General features: G+C 31.2%; 1 pseudogene; it reads left to right on the forward strand.

Annotated features, from left to right (window-relative positions):
* LOC120597844 (serpin B6-like) overlaps window positions 1-19,037 on the forward strand; it is a 67,504-nt pseudogene extending 48,467 nt beyond the window's left edge.
* The last annotated feature ends 4,330 nt before the right edge of the window (window positions 19,038-23,367 follow it).

A 23,367-nucleotide genomic window follows, 5' to 3' on the forward strand; every position in this document is an offset into this window, starting at 1 on the left:
TAATCGAGGTGTTAGACCAGCCAACACCACTAGCCCATTTCTAGAAGCAAAGTTTTTATAACAATATTAACAGTAACAATAATTACTAGCACGTGTTGAATACCTGCTGAAACGCTAATCTTATTAACGCATTTGCATGTAATATCTCTTTTTACTGTCTCAGAAATCCTGCCAGCTAAGTGCTATTATTATTTCCATTTTACAGATAAAGAAACTAAGTAATAAAAAGATAAGAGAAAGCAAGAAGAAGTGCTATTTATATAATGTTCAACTTCAGAAGCTGGGTTCTAAAACTTGTAATAAGCAATGTCTTGAGAGTTTATTCATCATGGCAGCAATATATCTTCCTTAAATCATTGTGCCTTTCTTTGTTATTCCTGAGAAAGTAGAAATCAAGTACCATCAATAAAAATGCTATCTTTGATTAGCTTTAAGATCTTAGCAATACAGAGCAGGGAATAGTTTTAAAATGCAGGCTTTGTGGAGAGAGGGATTTCCAAATTCCAAATCCCAGGTTTTACCAAGACATGCTTGACTAAACTTTAGACAGGCTTCTTTGGAAGATAGGCCTCCGGTGTCTCTTTTTATGATGTTAGCTTAGAAACTTGAAATTATAAATTCTTTCTCTGCCCCTTTGCTGTGCAAATCTTCTACAACCCAGGACCATCTTTGTCAAGGACCTGGGAGCCATCCTTTTGATACATAATCAAGAAAGTTAGTTCTCTGACTCCTACTTTCTGTGAAAGGGTGGAAATATAACTTCATTAAGTGATGATTATCAAACACAAATGGCCTAATACATTGACCAACCTCCTCCCTAACATACTCTAGTACTCTAGTACTAACATACTCCTTAACTTACCTTAGGGTTTTAAACGCCCCCACCACCTTTTGTTTCAGTCGAGTTCAATCTTTTCTTCCTATTACATTAGTCTTGAATAAAGCCTTCTTTGTTGTTTTTAACAAGTGTGCAGTACATTTTTTCTCTTTTACTTGCTGTACATACCAAGGACCAGGTCATGAAGTCTGTAACTCAGTTATTATTTTCTCTTCCATGTACACAGAATGTGGATAAGGCTAGTGAGATGAGAATTACATCACATAGGGCCTTGTCAACTCCATGTTAAGAGTGTTGGTTTTTATTCTAAGAGCAGTAAGCATCCACTAAAGTTTTCCAAGTTTGGGGTGCAGGGTGAATAAGAAAAAAAGAGTTGACTGTGACATGATATAATTTGAATGTTGAAAAAAAAGGAGTCCAGAGTGGTATAAGATAATTAGTATGCTGTTTGATAAACCAGGGGAGAGAAGATGGTATGTCGAAATAGGCAAGAATTCTAAGTATATAGCATATATGTAAGAGATAACATTGAGGAGTAGGTGATGCAACTGAAAATGATATGAGGGAATCAATAGATATAGAAAAAGCATTTGACAACTTCTAGTATCCAGTTATGATAAAAATTTCAGCAAAGTGGGAATAGAGGGAATGTACCTCTAAAGGCTCTATGTGACAAACCCGCAACTAACATCATGCTCAATGGGAAAAGCTAACAGCATTTTCCTTAAGATCAGGAAGAGGACAAGGATTCCACTTTCACCGTTTTTATTCAACATAGTATTGGAAGACAAGAAAAATTTTTTAAAAATATATTCAAAATGGAAAGGAAGAAGTAAAACTGCCATTAATTGCAGATGACACAATACTGTATAGAGAGAACTCTAAGGATTCCACCCCAAAATTGTTAGAACTAGTAAATGAATTCAGTAAAGTAACAGGGCACAAAATTAATATTCAGAAATTGGTTGCATTTTATACATATAATGAATTATCAGAAAGAGATAATTCATGCATCAAAAAATAAATAAATAAAATACCTGGGAATAAATTTAACCAAGGATGTAAAAGACTTGCCTTTTGAAAATTATAAGATATTGAAGAAAGAAGTTGAAGAAGATACAAATAAATGGAAGCACTATGCTCATGAATAAGAATAATTAACGTCATTGAAATGACCATATTACTCAAAGCAATCTATAGATTCAGTGTAATACTATCAAAATACAAATGATATTTTTCACAGAACTAGAACAAATAATCCTAAAATTTATATGGAACCACATAAGATACCAAATAGCCACAATAATCTTGAGAAAGACAAAGTTGGAGGTATTATGCTACATGATGTCAAACTATACTACAAGGCTACAGTAATCAAAACAACATGGCACTGGCTTAAAAACTGGCTTAAAAACAAACATATAGATCAATGGAACAGAATAGAGAGCACAGAAATAAACTCATGCCTGTATGGTCAAATAATCTATGACAAAGAAGGCAAGAATATACAATGAGATAAAGACAGTTAATAAATGGTGTTGAGAGAACTGAATAGATACATGCAAAAAAAAAATGAAGCTAGACCACTTTCTTACACTATATAGAAAAATAAACTCAAAATGGATAAAGACTTAAATGTAAGACCTGAAACCACCAACCTCCTCAAAGAAAACATAGGCAGTAAACTCTCAGATATTACTAACAGGAATTTCTTTCCCGATATATCTCCTCGGGCAAGGGAAACAAAAGAAAAAATAAACAAATGAGACTACATGGAACTAAAAAGTTTTACAGCAAAGGAAACCATCAAAAAAAAAACAAAAAAAAACAAAGACAACTTACTGAATGGGAGAAGATACTCACCAATGATATATCCAATAAAGGATTAATATCCAAACTATATAAAGAACTCATACTTTAACACTAAACAAAAAAACAAACAAAAATCTGATTAAAAATTCAGCAGAAAGACTTAAATAGACATTCCTCCAAAGAGGACATACAGATGGCCAATAGACATATGAAAAGATACCAATGTCACTAATTATCAGAAAAATGCAAATCAAAACCACAATGAGATATCACCTCACATCTGTCAGAACTGCTACCATCAATAAATCAACAAATGACAAGTGTTGGTGAAGATATGGAGAAAAGGAAACCCTGGTGCGTTGTTGATAGGATTGCAAACTGTTGTGCCCACTATGGAAAACAGTATAGAGGTTCTTCAAAAAATTAAAAATTAAAAATAAAATTACCTTATGACCCAGTAATTTCCTTTCTGGATATTTAACCAAAAAAATCCAAAACACTAATTCTAAAAGATACACTTATCCCTATCATTTATAATAGCCAAGTTATGGAAGGAACCTAAGTGTCTATCAATAGATGATCAGATAAAGAAGTAATATATACTTCTTTATCTGATCATCTATTGATAGACACTTAGGTTCCTTCCATATATGCTATATACTTAGAATTCTTGCCTATTTCGACATACCATCTTCTCTCCCCTGGTTTATCAAACAGCATACTAATTATCTTATACCACTCTGGACTCCTTTTTTTTCAATATACAGTGGAATATTACTCAGCCATAAAAAAAAGAATGAAACCTTGCCATTTACGACTATAAAGGTGTAACTAGAGGGTATTATGCTAAATGAAATAAGTCAGAAAAAGACAAATAACATACAATTTCACTTATATGTGGAATCTATAAAACAAAATAAACATACAAACAAAACAGAAACAGACTCATAGATACAAAAAACAAACATGGTTGCGGGACTGAGTGAGAGAAGGTGAAGGGATTAAGAAGTATAGATTGGAAGTTACAAAATAGTCACAGGGACATAAAGTAGAGCAGAGAAAATATTGTCAATAACACTCTAATAACTATGTATGGTGCCAAGTGGATCCTAGACTTATTGGGGGAATTAAGTTATATAAAGTTCTATCAACTATGCTATACACATAAAACTAATATAATATTAAAGGTCAACCGTAATTGAAAAATAAAAAAATAAATTATTTTTTTTAAAAAGTATGAGAAAAAATTAGATAAAAAATCATTTTGAAATATAGTCTCCATCTCTGGAACACATTCATTTAGTATTTCCAAACTTGCATGTTTTATATAAATGTGGATGATTGATAAGTGTTAGGCAATATATTCTAAAAATATTACATATGAATAAAAAAGTTAATTTCTGAAAAAGCTAGCCAGATAGCTAACATTTAATCAAATCCATGTCAATATTTGATTTTTTTTCAATTTCACAGATATAGATAGCATTTAACCCAATAGATTTATGATTACAATTTATCCCATGAACAATTTTTTAAATTTCTACAATAAATCTGAAAGTTGCTTTAGTATCCTTACAAGTCTTACAAAATATAAATATGACTCTGCCACTATCATAACAATTATCCCATTTTCCCCATAGATATGTATGTTGATTTCTTCAATATTCAGAAGTATGAATAATAAAGTGAAATGGATTATGAGGTTATTGTTTAATGATGGAATGTGTGATCATCTGAATCAAAGGAAAAACACTAAGAACAAAACATCAATGCACATTATTATTCATATTATAAAAGAATGATAATTTGAATGTAATTAATATATTTTAAATATGAAGGCTGTGACTCCCTTATGCTTTCTTTCTTCATGGAATTTTTATATAAATAACCTTTCATGATCTTCAAAGAAAGAATCTAAAATTGAAAATATAATTGTGAAAAATTAAGAAAGTCCACTATCATTTCTAACACAGGAAGACTGAATACTCTATCAAAGTCATTTAGGGATCCTTTTGATTTGAAATAACATGATCATTGTTCCACAAATGACCCATGCATACAAATCAATATAGAAGCCTGTCCTTCCCAGAGTTCTATGAGGAAACTGCATTTGTAATTGTACATAACATAGTAAATTTTAAAAACGAATAAATCAGTATTTAAAACATTTATATGGTTTCACTCACACCCACCCTAGTTTTTAATCTCTGAACACCAGGTTTCATCCCTTCCAGATATTGCACATGTAAATTTAGTTCCAATGATTCTAAAATACATTCATATTCTTTCCTTCCTATATACTTTATCACTGTTCGTTAAACCACCTTGCTTCTAGCAATTAGGCTATAAAAGCATTGATTCTCTTAGATATTTCTTCAATCTTTAATATTTTATCAATCCCAAAATTCTGTTGAATTTTCTTTTTCACATTTTCGTTCACCACCATTTCGTCCTTCTCTCTCTGAAGACAGCATATTAAATGAAACAGAATCAGGTCCAAATTACTGAATGAGCATCTGCTATATTAGTCACAATTATGTGTGTGTGTATATGTATATATATATGTATCATATATATATGTGTGTGTATGATACATATATTGGAAAATCATGTTCCAGATTTAAATATGTAGGATTGGAAATCCAGGAGGTTGTTGTACTGATTGATTTGCCACTTGATAGGTCTTTCCTTTCAAAATGATTGGGTTTCTTGTAGAAAGAGTACATAACCATTTCCACTGGAAGAATTTTTTTTTTTTTTTAAAGGAGAGGAATAAAGAAGATAGAGTATTTGTCTGCAATGCTTAGGAGGACATGAAGCAATAGACGATGGGAGAAAACAGACAATGAAAGAGGGAAAAAAACAACATGAAAAAGAAAGGAAAGAGTCAGTGTTACCCATTGGAGTCTCTGAAAGCTTCCTGAAGTAAATGCAACAGAAAAATAAAATGGCTTTTGAAACAACATTTCAGCAAGAAAGTTAAGTGGATCATTATAGAAAATAATAATTCCAATATAAAATAAGACAAGAGAGCGCTGCTACACATCTAGACAGCTGGCCACATCTTTCTAATAAACTCTTTTGTCAGTTCTCTATGTAAAGAGGAAATAATAGGTTTAATGAAAACTGCAAAATCTAAGGTATTCGAGATTTCAGAGGTGTAGTAAATTAGGAGATACGAACAATATGAATATTTAATCAAAAGATTAATCAAGTTTGATTTAATCTTAACTAAATAATATGTGCATTAAGTTACGTTTAAATTACTATTTTAAATTAAATCTCCATTTAATATTGATATCCAATGTTGATTTGATTTAAGTCAACTGTTAGGCACTGATTGGCTAGAAGAAGGATTGATGGAAAGTCATGGGTACAGATTCGATCTCTCTAAGGTTGGTTCCCCTCTAAGAAATTATAGAGTTAATAAAGTCCAGGCAAATTAATATCTATCTTATCCACATATTTCCACATAAATTCTTAAATGTATTAATAATTCCATGATCACTGCCCTACCTTTTCTCCTGAAGATCTACCTACATTGTAATAAATCTCTCTTTTTTTTTCACCTTAAGGGGGTAAATGATCCTAACAAAGAACTGAATACCCAAAATATTTTAAAGCCAATGGTATTTATGCAGGACTTCTTCTTTTTTCCTAAATTTTAGCGTATTTTCTTTCACAATAAGTAGCATATGCTTAAATGTGTGCTTCATGCAAGATTCACGGAGGCACACAGTGTGATCGATCTGAAGGCCTGCCCGGTACCCACAGTGGCAGAACCTCTTCCTACACTATTATTAGATTTTTTTTATAACTTTTATTTTTTCTATCTTATTCTTTTACAAAGAGGCACTAAATGGCTGGTGTGAACTCTAATTATTCAAAATATTACAAAATATACTTTTTATAATCCCACAAAATCTCTCTTGAGAGGATTTATTTAAATAAAAACTAAAACAAAAATTAACCCTTCCCATGAAATAGTTATTCATTGTAACTTTTGGTTTTATACCAAAAATGAAGCGTTTTAATATTTAAGAAAAATAACAAGAAATTTTAAAACTGTAATTTATTCAAAGTTCTCAACATAAAATACTTATTCGACTAGATCTGTCTAGCATGGAATGTTCTTTTCAATCTAGAGTTGTGTAATAAGAGAAGGTGATTTGGATCCCTCGAGGCCCTTTTCATGAGTTAAAATATATTCTTCTGCATTTAAGATTTCCTTCTATTAGGTATTTTATAACCCTACTATATGCTTCACACAGTTGCCACATCTGTTCCACCACAGGTGATAGGGGCAAAGCTTCCTAGGAATTGCTCAAACATTCAATAAAGCAGTTAGGCAGATGTCTTTAAGTTTCTTCGGTGCACAGTTTTGTTAGATTTCATGCTGACAATGCAACAGACAACTGCTAAAAGTATGCAATGGTGAAATATTATTGGCTACATTTTGAAAAGCTAAATTTAAATTTCACATCCTAATTATACAGCTGCTTACACAATGTGCCCAAAAGAGAATAAAGGTTGAGAGACTGACTCTTCCATGAGCTGCCTAGAAGAAAAGTAGATAATCATGTAAGTGTCTTATATAGCACCTGCATATTATTAGATATGTCAGTTCTTTTAAAATGTGGCTTCACACTCAAACATGTACCATTAAAGAACAGTGGGACTTGATAGCTGATGTTGGTCTGTTTTTACCAGCTAAGATAAGAGCAAGATAAAGGAGCTAATTAAAGTGTCTCCCTACTCCCCAAGCTATCTTGATAATGGACCAATTGTTTAACAGACCAATTGTTTCCCTTTAGACTGCAAAAGCTTGGGTAATAGCTTAGGGTTAGGTGAGCAGTATCACATTCTCTTACTCTGAGTTATTCCATATATAACTAAATGGATAAATGGCTTGGTATGAATGCCAACATGTTTTTAATAATATCAGACATATTAATATAGCCTTACTTCGAGGGGTTTTAAATTGTCTGTATAGTATTTTGAAAGGTAAGAGAAAATCATTTTAAGAATTTTTATTTTTAACGTGATTGTCTTTGCTCTTACCTTCTAAAGTGTGCCACTTGAACTTTAGAGAAATGAGGGAAAAATTCTTCCATCTCATTTGCAGATATTATGGATTGAAAATAGTATTTTATAAAACTACAAAGTTGTTCTATTTTTCCTTTCCTTGTGATTTGGTAGTGCTAATGATATGTAAACCAAGGGTTCTATTTTTTATTCATTCAAAATTCAATAGTTATTTTCCCTTTGAACATTCTATACTCAAGAAAACTAAAACAAAACCTTCACAGAGAATCAATAACCATGATGTAATAAATTAATTAATTCATTTAACAAATATGTATTAATCTACTTTGCTAGTTACCACTCTAGGAGCTGAGAACATACTAGAACAAAAAACCCTTTTTCCATGAAACTTACATTTTAGTGAGAGATGACAGATAATAAGTATATAGAGAGATATACAAATTATATATATATTACATTTATATATTACATATTACTTTTAAATAACTATGTTTATAAATTAAATTTATATATTTTAAATATAAATATCATGGTAAACAGCAGTGAGTACAATATAGAAAAATATAGAAGAAAACAGAAGGCATGTCAAGGTAGGAAAACTGCATAAAGATAATTTTATTTTGGAGTCAAACACTTTTGTAAAAATAATTTTGAAAAAGAATAATGCCTCTAACTAGACAGTTATGTTGTATACGTGTATATAAATAAATAAATAAATAAATAAATAAATAAATAAATGTTCCTTTAGGCTTTATTCAGTATGAATGCCAAAAACATTACTCTTCTATTTCTAGAAAAATGTTTAAAAGACAATACTTTAAATGAAAATCAAAATACGAATACAAAAAAATCAAAATACAAGTCAAATACTATGAGGTTAGAATTTGCCTTTTTCTCCTAAGCTGCCTGGAAACGTGGAACCAGAGTTAGAAGAAGAAATACATGGGGCTAATCTGTTACTAATAAATTTAGATAGTGGAAAAGTGAATTTAGAATCTCTGACCTAGGTGAAAGTAGGTTCAATATGAAAATAAATAAAGAATCAAGCAAGTCTAAGGGAGCAGACTTAGTCTATGAACAAAGCACAGGGAAGACAGATAAAACAGGCTAGAGAGAGTCCTATCTGGTTTCCATGGTCGGAGCTTCTCTTATGCCACATTCACTTCAAGGTCTGGCTGCTGGCTAGTAAGGCACAGTGCTGGTTGGAACTTTAAATACCAAGATTTATCTGTATGATAGCTCTAAAAGATTCCAGAGCAGTACCACAGGGTTATCTTGGAACTGAGGGAAAGTTCCTTGAGCTACCACCCTGGCCCAATCTGGGAAACTGCACTTCTATATTTTTTGCTCATTTATCCTATATTCTTTTGAAATGTATCTGCTAACATTGCAAAATTGCATATGTAAATTAAAGCTAAAATAAGCCAAAAGAATATGTAATCAATCAAGTACAAGTTTTAGATATATAGTTAAAAGTATTACGTAATCAGAATTTCTATCAAGATAGGTGTTCTAAATATTCTTACAATGAAAAATACATGCCAATCTTACATTCTGTCTCGTAACAAGTCATGTTCTGGAATATATTCATTAAAGAGAATCTAAAATTCTATTTCTGCAATAAACTCCATATCAATTTGATATCAATTTTTATGGTTATTTTTCTACTTCATGGAGTGAACATAACTTTAGCGATTGTAATAATACTTGAGGTTTTCAAATTCAGAGTCCACGATGGTATATCAAAAAATCAGGAAATTTTATATTATCTTTTAAAATCAAAAGGATGGTTACAAAGAATATGATTATATTTTTGCATATACACATAACACTCACACATAACATACACACATAATGTTCAAACATGCATGTGCACACACTACAAGGAGCTAGAAGTCTATACACTATTAAGTTACTTCCCTTAGTGAATGTAATTATGAATATTTTAATGTCATGTTTTATTCCTTTGCGTGACAAATTTTTTTTTTTAATTGAAGGAAAGAAATAATTTAAATGGTGGAGGTGGGGAAATGCAGGGAATTTACTCTATAACAAAAGTACAAGGTGTTACAGTCTCAAAATTACTATGAGACAATGCTTGTCTGTTTCTTTGTTAAATGGCCCATATGACACAATAAATGCGTGGCCTTAGAAGTGACTTTGTTTCCCGACAGCAATAATATGCTGTCATTACTATGGCATAATTATCATTATAGAATAAAAATTCTCATTTATTTTCTCCACACCAACTAATCTCCATTTCTCTCACCATGTATCATATTGATTTCTTCTCAAAAGTCTAACTAGAATCTTCATTTTCATGTCTTTTATAGTTGCAGGAATAACTATATTTTTGTTTCCAACCACTTGTAAAAGTTACCGATTATTTAAATATTCTAAATTGTTGAAAAACAATAACCCCATAAAACCCTAGATAATAGCATCAAAAAATTTTTTATTCCTGACATGCCACTTTCTTTCTGAATATTTTGCCACACCATAGCAGACAGTATTTAAGTAAACTACTGCTCATATAAACTTTTATTTTAAAATACTTATATATTCTTCCTAAAAAATAACTTGATAAAGTATTTTAGAACAAATTTTGAGTTATTTTCAATAGATTGTTGGGGAAATTTAATTAATGAAAAACTCGGCTTTTGCTACAATGATATCCTAATAAAGTACACTTCAATAATTTAGAAGTGGCTCAAATACACTTGAAGCTTGCATGATTTTGTTTCCAAAGACTAGTGACCTTAGTATTAATAAACAATGCGAATCCTTCCAATGTTCAGTAAATTGGCTTTACAGAAAAATGTCGATTTTTCACATTAACAAAATAAAAGTCATGTAAAAAGGAAAAAAGGTTCGCACTATCTGAAAGGGCTCTGAACACACATCCTCATTAGTAAACTAAAAAGAGAATCCTAAAGGGGATAAAACTTCTGTTTGCATCAAACAGGCACAATTTATCACAATAGAAGACAAGTTTCCAAGGGTGTTTCCGAGAGAATGACAGTTTCATAGTGTTGCATTCTTAAAAAATGAAATTACTCCAAATAACTCAACTGTTACATAAACATGATATATTCACTCACTGAAGACGTTTTATCACTTCTGTGTAGAAAGCAGAACTGAAGCAGACAGCATGAAATTAAGGTCAGAGTTGGATCTGAAACTGAATAGCATATATAGGATTCTTGTTCCCACTTTTCAGGGTAGAAAATTTCACTCATAGGCTTTACTTTATTATTATTTTTGGAAGATTTAAGGCTTTAATATCATATGTAAAATGATATAAGCTATAAATAAAGTTTAGTGTACTATTATTTCAAATAAGCCCCCTCAAAGTTAGGTGAATATGTAACTCATAAATTTGCAAGTACCATACAGAAAATCTGTTGCTACAGTACAATATGATTCTTTCAAATATATGGTGAAATATAATTTATGAAAGCAGAATTTGTGGAAGTGTTGTCACAGATGAAAATATTTTCACAAATCAGTTTTATTTCTATGTATCCAGTTAGAAAAAAATAGAAAATTCTAAATATTATTAATAATGTTCAATGTTCCAAAAGATTTTATCTTTGCTCATAATTATTTGATATGTTTTATTTTTGGTATATTATATCCCCCTTCCATTTTATATGACAACAGAATTTTTAACAATATTTTAAAATAATATTTCTATAAAAATATGTGGAATGATTTTATTTATCTGAAAATATTCAAAAAACTTTTTTTATTTTCATTATGTTGAAAATATAATTCTCCTTACATATTCAAAAATATCTAAATTCAAATAAATATATTTTTGAGATGTAAATAAAAGACTGACTCATCAAATAGGGGTGAAATGCCCAAATAAATAAAAGACTATAAGAGTTTATAAGAATTTATTCATGTATTTATATAACAAAGTCTACTAAGGAAGACATAAATCAGTGTTGCCTTTATTTTTATCTTACACAACTGGTTGTTAGTACAAATTTTAAAAAAATATTTGATAAGCTCTATCAAAGTGTTTCAAGCATATTTCATATATCTACCTATATTACTCACAGAAAAATTGAAATTACCTTGAATTTATCTCTGAATTGTTTATTTATATTTGGAATGTATCCGTCATAGCAAATACCTTCATTGTATCACATTAACACCATTAGTTTGTCACCTATTTTTTTATTATTATTTTCCAAGGAAAGGAGTAAGGGACTATGTCTTGACTCATATATTGAAGCAAAATTCAATCAAAAGCTGATTAATAAAAGGATACATTTTAACTTACATAATTAATTTAATGAATTTTTATCGATCACCTACTTATGACTAATTTATAGAGCTAATCCAGACTGACTGAAGAAGGGCCAAACATAGCCTGAAAATACAATATGTGGCCAATACAGCATTCTAAATTTCACACCGAATGCCCTATTATGGCGCATATATGTTTTATTTTCCTATACTCCCGACCATAATCTTCTTTTATGATACATACTGCCTTCTAAATATAGTAACATATTTTCTTTACATTCTTGGTCCTTGACAGCATTTGAATTTTTGATACTTACACCAGAATCTGGGGCCGCAAGACTGATGAAGATACATGTAGGCCCTTAAGGATTTACAATCTTATGTAAGTGACACAAACAATAGCTGATAAGTTAGGTGAGAGGAACAAGGATACGGTGCATGGACAACTTACTCAAGCATGGAAATCTGGAACATCTTCTCTATGAGTGCATGAGATCTAGGGTCAAAGTATATCAGGAGTTGGTCACATACATGAGGTATAGGGAAAAAAAATATAAGCAGAGGGAAAAAAATTCAAAAGCCTTAAAGAAACATGTGGCAAGTTGGGAGAAATGTATGCAATTTAGAGTGGTATGAAAAGAAAGAAGAGTAAGAGAACAGAAATGTTAAGGGAATGGTCCATGAGCTATTCAGTTTGCAAGGAAGTTTGACTTTAGTTTGAAGGCAATCAATGGTTATGGTATAGTCAAGAATGGGGATGGGATATGGTCATGTATACTGAAGTTTATGTAGGGGGAGTCCATGCTTTTGCAAGATCATTTTGACAACAGGTGAAGAATAGTCCAAGAAACAAGACAAGAAAGAAAAAGAGAAGTTAGCAAACTCTTAAGAGTTTCAGGCAAAAGATAATGATGGGGGCCTTAATAAAGATAATGACAACCTGAACATATTGGAAAGATTCAGGGAAAATAGAGAAGCTCAACAAGAATAAGTGATTAATTCTATATGTCAGGGTAAGAGAGAGGTAGAAATTCATGACTAGATTTTAATTCTAGCTTGGAAAATTCACAATGTCATTCACTTAGAGAGAAGTAAGGTACAGTAGGTCAAATAGGATATTTGTTTTAAAATGTGTCTGATTTCTACTTTGAAGCTACTATGGGGCCTGCAGTAAAACAAAACAGAAATGTCCCTAGTCAATCGATTGTCCTGTCTGAAGTTTAGGAGGGACACCTGGGGCAGAGATATCCACTTGGGAGCAAATGGTATACAGATGGTAAGTGAAACTATGGGGGTAAGTGAGTAGAATAATAGAATAAGAGTCACTAATGTAGATAAGCAGAAGAAAAGCAGCTCATATAAAAAGATAAAAAATGAGAGGCAGAGATATAAGAAAATTCTTTGCACTAGGACTCTCTATTCATTGGCTTATTTGAATTACTCTCTAGCTCATAGTCTACTCTTTAGATTTTCTGAAAATGATAGCAACAAATATAAACACCGGTCACTTAAACAAGAAAAGATTGATAGCACCTTTCACTGCAGGTGCAGAGCAACACAGATATAGAAGACCATTACTTACAAATAATCTCATTGGTATTCTATTAGCTCTTTAAACATCTCTCAACTCATTGATCCCTTTTTAGGTATTCAACCTCCAGATGCAGTCAGAAAAGGATGCCAAAATTTATTATATGGATCTAGTCTTCAACCCTTTAGATGCCACCTAATTGATTTATATGGCTCAGTTATATTATTGGAAGTCTTAGGGTTGGTATTCCAAAATGCCTTTAAAGTCTGAATTAGTTTCCTGGGGTTACTGTTACAAATTACCACATATTTGGTAGCTTAAAACAACAGAAATCTATTCTCCCACAGTTCTCAAGGCGAGAAGTCCAAAATCAAGGTGTTGACAAGGCCACCCTCCTTCTAAAGTCTCTACTGGAAAATCATTTCTTGCCTCCTGCAGTTCATAGCAGAATCAGGTGTCTCTTGGCTTGTGGCTGCATAACTAATCTCTGCCTCCATCTTCAAATGGCTTTTCCTTTGCTGTCTTTTCTCTCTTGTGTCTTTTATAAATATATTTTGCTGTTGAATTTAGGACCCACCAGTATAGCCCGAAATGCTATCATCTGGAGATCTTTAACTTAATTATATTTGCAGATCTTTTTTTCCGAATAAGATCATAGTCACAGGTTATGAGAGTTAAGATGTGGACATACCCTTTGGAGGGCCACCATTCGACCTACTATAAAACTCTATATATTAGGTCAAACCTGTCTGACAGTGTGGGCCGCTTTTCATTGACTGGTAATTTGAAAGAAGGCTAATTTTAAGAGTGCAAAGAAATCCTGAAATGCCAAAATTGGAGAATGGCTTCACTAGCCTCATGGAATGAATTGGGAAGTTTCATGAGATGGATATTGCATGAGATGAATAATTAACATATTGATTTTCAGCCTTTTATCTTTTTCAACATACTTATTGTAGGTCATAACTGTCAAACTAATTACTGCTTTTGGTGCAGCCAATATATTTTGATGTGTAGTAGTTTTTATATCATTTAGTTCAAAAACTTTTCCCATTTCAATTATGATTTCTTTTTTGATATATGGATCGTTACATAACATGTTTTTAAATAACTGAATATGTGCACATTTTAGGTTGTCTTTTTGTATTAGATATCTAATTTAATTCTATGTACTACAAAATAAACAAAATAGAGTGCAGTCCTTTGAAATTTGTTCACACTTGATCATAGCCAATTATTTGGTCATTTATTCTAAATCCTCTTTATGCTTAACAAAGCATGTATTTCAAATAAATATATTCCTTCGATATATAAAAGCCTTTAAATATTTCATTTCCATTTACCCATTTATTCCCTCCAGGAATATCTTTACTATATTTTAGGTCTTTTTTTATTTTGTTTTATGTTTAACCTCACTTGAATTTATTACTTTTTTAATACAATTAATCTTCAATCATATTGTTTATATATTCACAACTTTCTTTGTTCATTATTCTGTTTTTATTTTGGGGCGTTCCTTCTGGAATCACTTTTCCATTCCTGAAAAAATACTGCTTAGAATTTCCTTTAGGAAAAGTTCTCAGGTGACAAACTCAGAGTTTGTGTGTTTGATAAAACCATTATTTTCACTTCAGTTTGAAATATTTTTTTCTGATTATAATTCCAGGTTAGTACTCATTTTCTTTCAGATTATTAAATTCATTATTCCACTGTTGACTGACTGCCACTGTTGCTACTGAGTAGTGTGCTAATCTATTGATTTTTTTTAATTTCCTCTATTGATTTTAATATTTCTTTTTAAAATTTTCATGTAGCTTTTTACGATTTGTCTTGGTGTATATTTAATCTCTACTTGTTATGTCACACTCCTTTAATGTATGGATTGCAATTTTTCCTCTTAGTCCTTAACTCTTCGAATATTAATTCCAAACCATTCTCTCATTTCTTTCCTTCTGGAATTCCTATCAAACATGTTAGATTATCTGATTCTCTATTTGATATCTCTGGGTCTTCCAACTTGTATCTTGTAGATTCCATTTTTTTTTTTTCTGCTTATAGCTAATGTCATCTGATCTATCTTTCAAATCATTCTCAATTCTATTCTCAGAATCTGCTGCTAATATATATCCAACAAAATTTAAATTTCAGTTATATTTTCATTTTTTTAAGTTCTACTTGATTCTTATTTCCACATGTAAGTTTTAGTTTCCTGTTTCCTAGAGGTATTTTCAATTTAATGTATTTTAAAACAACTTATGGCTGGTTTAAACTCTATTTTGATAGTCCTCTGAAGGTATGTTCTGTGTATCTATTGGTTTTGTGAATATTTAAACATTATTGTGTGCTTGGTAATCTTTGGTTGCTAGACCTTATAGTACTGGTAAAGTTATTTGTAGCAAGACCCTGAAACCATGGATGAATGTGCTCTGTTCTGAAGAGGATTTGCATTTTCCTTGAAGAATAGGGCTCTACAATTAATGGTTGTCTGAAATCAGGTTCAGGTTTTGAGAGTCCCTAACACCTCTAACTATGTGCACCCAGGAAGAGTGTAACTCTCAGGGAGGGGATACATCAGTGGTCATTACATCGCAGAGAAGTTAATATTTTTTGTTTCTTTTTTCTTTTTGTGTTAGTACCCTCAAATCCGCCAAATATTTTTAGTTTGTTTCTTTATTTTTTTTGTTTGTTTTTATAATAGCTTCATTGGGATATAATTCACATAACAATAAAGTAAGAAAAGAAAATTTAAATCTTTTGTACGTGAATATCCACATATCAGTGCTACTTGTTGAAATATTACTGTCTCACAATTGAATTATCTTGGCAACCTTGTTGAAAATCAGTTAACCATAAGTACAAGGGTTTATTTCTGGGCTCGCAATTCTGTTCTACTGATCTATATGTCTACCCTTATACCAGTCACACATTGCCTTCATTATCGTAGCTTTATAATAAGTTTTAAAATCAGGAAATATGAGTCCTCTAACTTTTCTTCTTTTTCAAGATTGTTTTGGCTATCCTCATAAATTTTATAATCAGCTTGTCGATTTCTGCAAAAAGTAAGTTGGGATTTTTGTAGAGATTGTGTTGTTTATACATCAAATTGAGGAGTATTTCCATTTTAGCCAAATGGATTTGTTCAATAAATGTGCATGGGTTATCTTTCCATTTATTCAGGTTGTTGCAAGACTGTTAGGTTTTAAGGCTACTGCAGGCTTTGAGAGGGAGAATGGAATGGAGCAAGTTAATAAGCTACAAAGCTTGCTGTTCTACCAAAATTCAGTAATCGTTCTCAATTAGATATTTCTTGGGTTTTTGAAGGTTTTAATTTCAGATTTCTGAAAAAGTTGATTTTGAAAATTTTCGCTATTGTTCTCATTGCTTTTCCCAAGGAGCAAATTTTTTGCCATTTCAGAAATGCTTCTTCCTTTTATTTTTAATGTCATTATTGCAAGGAGAGAATTACAGTCCAGATATAATGCTTCACACCCTAACATCATTGTCCCCTCTGACCGACCTCATCATAATGAGATTTCTAACAATACTTCCTACCATAAGTGGCTCTGGACACAATTTTTACTATATAGGTAATTGTCTGTGTGATACAACAAATAACTTTAATACTCAGAAACTTCCTTACCTCTATGATCACAGAAATTGGCCTTTGAGTTTCTCATTGTGTTATATTTTATTATCAGATCTTCGATAATATGAAGGACATATTTTTAAAATTAATTTTATACAGCATTGTTTGTTATTTTCAATGAGTACAATAATCCCTAAACTGAATGAGATCTCCACAGGTGAAGATATATGGCAAGAGAATTTTGAGCAGTGAAAATAATATGGGGGAAAAAAGCAAGTTTGAAAAAAAATTTTTTTCTTGGATGTTGATATATAGAGGTGAAAATGCCTTTTGTGCAATAAATAAGAACGGTGGTGGCAGAAAATGTGTCTGAGAGAGAAAAGAGTAAGCTCAGTGAGAGGCTTAGAGATTATGATAATGACACATGCTTTTTATTCCTTCTGTCAGGTAAACTATCATGATCTGCACTATAATTTGCAAATGATTACAAAACATGAAAAACATCAAAATATGCAATTGATTTTATATAAATATATGATTCTTAAAATAATTAATAATTTTCTAGGTCAACATTTTCAAAAGTTGTTCTAGTAAAAAGAGGATTCTTCTGGTAAAAATTATGAAACTCTCACAATGACAATAGCCTATAAGTTAAGGTTTCAAAATTGATTTAGTTACTATTCTAGTTCAATAGGAAAATCTGTTAGGGTCATTCTTCTGTTTCTCTAGGTTTTCAGTAATATATGCATTTTAACATTAAAACAATGACATTTTATTTTGATTTTTAGATTTTATATGACTGTTTATTAATTAAAATTTATTAAAGACAACACTTAGGAGCTGTGTCATCTGAACTGAGATCACTGAATCCTCATGAACAGATGTTATTTGCGATAGTATTATGGTTTTCATCTTGAAAAAGTAATACCAGATCGAGTTTTCTATAGAAAGTATACAAAGTCAAGTTCATATTAAGTTGATGCTCATAATAGACCCACTCAGATACTAATGAACCTAATATACATTTATCTGAATAGGTAACATTTTATAGCCATGTGTTTCTTTAAGCTGAATAAAACACGTTAGTGTGAATTATCATTCCTTTGCCAGTGTTTGAAGGTGTGGAGAAAAAATTAACCATAAAGAGTATTATTATTTTTTGTGTGTGTGTCCAACTGATTTTTTTAATAACATGCAGTAAATTTGACAACTCAATTCTCTACCTACTTAAAATCTGTTATTAAAACACTCGTCTTTGTCTTCTCTTAGATACATGTTTATCTAAGAGAAGATAGTATGAATTTAGAAGTTATGATAATTCTATGAAAGGACTGCTCTGATTCTCATGAATGCCATCTACTTCGAAGAAAATTGGAATAAACAGTTTAAGAAGTAGCAGACCAAGGAAAGACTATTTAAATTCAGCAAGAACGAGAAGAAACCTGCGCAAGTAATGTTTAAGAAAGCTACCTTTAATGTGATCTATAAAGGAGAAATAGTCACCCAAACTTTAGCTTTGCCTCTTGTCAAAGAGCTGAATATGATCATCATGCTTCCAGATGAAAACGTGGACTTGGGAATGCTGGAAAAAAAACTTACTTATGAGAAATTCATAGAATAGATGAGGCCAGAAATAATGGATAAACAAGAGGTAGAAGTGTTCCTCCCTAGATTTAAACTGGAGGAGAATTATAACATGAAGGATGTCCTTCACTCTCTCAGCATGATGGGTGCCTTTAGTCTGGGCAGGGCAGACTTATCTGGAATGTCATAAGGGAGAGACCTGTTTCTGTCCAAGGTTTTGCACAAGTCCTTTGTGGAGGTCAATGAGGAAGGCTTGGAGGCTGCGGGGGCCACTGCACCACCGTGATGTTTTGATGTGTATCATTCCTCTCCAAGTTCTATGCCTTCCTTTTTTTTTTATCTCTCACAGCAAAATCAATAGTATTCTGTTCTGTGGCTGATCCCCTCCCCACAAGGAAATGGTCAACCCTGCATGAAGCCCTACTGACCCAATTTTCCTCTGACACGTCACAATGTGCCTGCAATATAAAGTGACCTTTGATGGCAATCCAAAAATAAAGGGCTTAATTTTGAAACCTCCCCCGTAAAAATAATAATATATAGCTGAGATTTGAATGACTGTTCTTGTTCCAATCAAGTTCAGATTTATTGTACATTTCCTTACTCTTCTCTCTTATTTTTCTCTAAATCAAAGATTATGTACAAATTATATTCATTGAGCTACTTAAAATTAATATTTGGCAATTCTCAAATTCAGAGTGAAAATAATTTAGATAGATGTGCAGTATTTTACATTAATAGATTTTGGATAAAATATCAAGAATATTTTGGAATGTGCTATTTTTAAGACATAGTCCTACTAATAAATAGCTTCAAATAATGTTCTTCAGAAACATATTTGTATAATATTTAATGTACAGGATAGAAATTATGTTTCTTGTGAAAACTGATGACTTTGTTATAAAATCTCTTGGATATTTCTGAGAGAATGAACACAAAGAAGCCATTAAAAAACAATTTGTTTTGTGGGAATATTGTTTTTATCCTCAGACTCCATCATTGACCTTCTCTTCTTATTTTTATTACCTCCTTAAGACTATCTCCCTTTGCTTTTATAGCTATAAGATGTATTTCAAGGCAATCAATTCTATCACATGGTTTAAATGGCCATGTATACATTGATGTAACAAATCATATTTCTGTCACTTCCTTCAGTGTGCCTCTTACTGACTCCTAAATTCAAAATTACTCCTCAAACTTGTCTTGTTTAATGCCTCATTTAAGAGGAACGTTGTGCTAGAAATCTGAGAATTATTTTAAAGCCATTCTCTCTTTTTTATTACTCAGATATTACAATTCGTGTCCTATAGTTTCTCCTTCAGAGTTCTTCGATTTATCTTCTCCCTTCTCTTAGTTTTGTAATCCAGTTAAAGTCTTAATTGTTGTTTGTTTTGACATGTATAAAAACCACCAAATAATTCTATTTGCTTCCAGTTCTTCCTCTCTACAGTTAATCTCTTAATGACTACCAATATTATATTCTAAAATATGGAACTGATTATATCTTTCTCATGATAATTATAAAAAAAGTTTTTAATGGCTCTCTAAAATCTAGAGTAAATCTTGCAAATTCTTAAGCATAGTATATATTATCTTTTATATTCAGGCCCCAAAACTAATGCTCCATACTGATATTTCCCTATCACTCCTTTTCAATCTAACCTCCAACAAGTTCAGAATACTTGCTATGTTTTGGTCTCATATTTCCATGTAATTAATTACATTTAATTTTCTACACAAAATATATTTTACCTAAAAATATAACCCTACCCAACACCTCAGGTCATGCATTATCATTATAAAGACTTCTATTTTATATATATATATATAATTAATTGCCTTTGCGTGTGCTTTCATTGAATTTTGCATAGACTGGCAAAAACACTTATCACATATTAGAGTGAGTAAATTTTGTTTTTTATTTTTGGTACTAGGATGTATATATATATTATTCATATTTATCACCTAGCACAATGCTTACTAAAAAATACAGATTTATTCACATACATTTTTTTATTTAACCTCATGAGAAATTTTGACATCTAAAGGGAGTTGTTATATTTCCATTTAGAGTCATTTTAAATGACAATCAAGGCAAATGTTTGCAGTGAAGAAATATTTGTATTTTTCATTTAGTTAATAAAATCATAGCTATGATCTAAATTATACAGCCCTCCTTGAAGTATCTGAGTATATTTGAATAAATAACTAATAAGTGATTTATTAAAGTGTACAATATTTTGCTATATGCTAACAATGACACCGCTGAGTGAGGGCAAATTGCAAAGGAGTAAGAATAGGGGGACAAAAGAGTCCTGGTGTATGGTTGAAGATTCAGAGTGAGTATGCCTCTAGTTAGCACTCCGGACACAAAATATTTCTGTGTGCTGCCTTTTCTCTGAAGTCTCTTGTTCTTTGTTCAGTTTAGAACACTTTGGTCTTGGCCTCTGTGGCTAATTCAGCTTAACTATTTTCAACGGGAGTACTATCATTATTTTTTTTTATCAATAAAGCTATCTCATTTCTTTCTCTTTATAACAAACTTATGAGAACAAATTAAATTAGATTCAAAAACTTGAATTCTTATAGCATGCAGTAGACAAAAAGAAGAAGTAGCACAAGGGTCCCCTTTTTCCATTTTGTAATATTGACAAAATGTCTTCTTAAGCTTGGCTGATACTAAATATATAGCAAAATAGTCTGACATTTAATATACAAAATTACATATGAATATATTCCATTATAATTAAAAAGTACAATGGGCTTGAAGCAGTTCTGTCACTTCAGAACTTAAGTTTAGATTCTTCTTAAATATTTTAGAATTACAGGATAGATTTCAAATGGATAGGATATTTCCAATAAACCATTTTATGAAAAATGTGAACTGCAATTTACAATCAATGAAAATGTTTTAGTTCTTTCTCTTAAACTATGAAAAGCCTTTTAAGTTATTTTGTATTACTCTTTGTGTATACCATGTTTCAATTTTATATTTATGGTATGATAGTCCAATATATAAGGAGCTCTTAAGCTATTCATATTGTCTTATTACTATTTTCTGTATCTATGACAAGAGAATACAGGCATATTTAACATAGTATTTGTGAGTCTCAAATATATGGTGCAAGAGGTTGAATGAAGTCAAATTCTAAAAGATTTTCCTATCTTCTAAGTGTGACCTGAAAAGCAGTTGAACTCTTTTCAGTTTAATCTTAATGCATTAATTATGATATTGCTTTTTTGTCATATTTTCTAATTTTTAAAATTTGAGAGTGAGCATGTTTTCTAAAGCAAGTTAAAGGGCAGAGAGGAACAAAAGAAGAATTAATAATATCTCTTTATCTCACTTCTCCAAGTCTACTCTCTTAAAGTAATAAATACAACAGTTTGGTTTGTATATAACTATACCTATGCCCTATAGTCATATAAAATATGTACTTATTATCTACCTATTTAACTATCAAAAGAGTTCTTATTTAATGTTTAATGAAGTACAACACACATACATAAGATGTTAAAAATAAATATACAGCTCAATAAATTATCATAAGCAAATACCCATACAACCATCACCCAAACAAGAAATAGAATGTTGGCAGTCCTCAGATTGCCTCCTATTCTTATCAATCACCATCTCTAGCCATATGCCAAGATTATTTGCTATGCCAATTTCTAAGACTACATTTTAACTTTCTCTGAATTTTTGGAAACATCTTGCCATATTTATTAAGTATGTATATTTTTGTGTCTGCCTTCTTTGGCTAAATATGTTAGTGACATATAATTGTTGCATAGAGTACTACTTTATCAATTTGAATTGTTTGTGATTCCATTGTATGATATACTGTAATTTATTATTCTAATATTGTTGGACATTTGGAATGTTTCTTGTTTGGGACTTCTTATAGGTTGAATTGTGCCCCCCGCTCCCCAAATTCATCTGTTGAACTCATAACCCCCTAGTACCTTTTAATGTGATCTTATTTGGAGATAAGGTCTTTACAGAGGTGATCAAGTTAAAATAAGGTCATTAAGGTGGTTCTTAATCCAATACAGCTGGTGTCTTTATAAAAATTGGAAATTTGGATACAGACATACATCGAGAGGTCATGTAAAGATGAAGATGGCGATCCAGGTTACACTCATACAAACCAAAGAATGCCAGATTGCCAGCAAACCATCAGCTAAACTAGGCAGGAGGCATAGAACAGATTATTTCCCATAGCTCTCAGAAGGATGCAATATTGCCAACTCCTGATCTTGAATCTCTGGTGTTTAAATCATCTAGTTTGTGGTACTTGTTATAGCAGGCCTGGAAAACTGATATAGGACTATTATGAATAATATGGTTGTGAGCATTCTATATAATCTTCTTCTACACATCAACATGGATTCATATTGGATATAAATATGAGTTCCATTGGTGTGTCATAGGATATTTTAATGCAGCCTCAGCAGATAATGCCAGTTTTCAGCGTCTATGACAATTTACTACCAGGAATGTGAAAAGATTCCCATTTATATCTTCAATATGATAAGGTTTTACACTGTATTTAATTTTAGCCATTTTGATGGATATTTTATGGTATATCATAATGATTTTAATAAATGTTCTCATAATTACTAGTGAGATTAAATACCTTTTTATATTTTATTGAACATTTAATATATTCTTTTGTGAAGCACTTTTTCATTTCTATTGCCCATTTT

This window comes from Pteropus medius, unplaced genomic scaffold (genome assembly GCF_902729225.1).
Source record: "Pteropus medius unplaced genomic scaffold, Ma_sr-lr_union100, whole genome shotgun sequence".
Classification (NCBI taxonomy): domain Eukaryota; kingdom Metazoa; phylum Chordata; class Mammalia; order Chiroptera; family Pteropodidae; genus Pteropus; species Pteropus medius.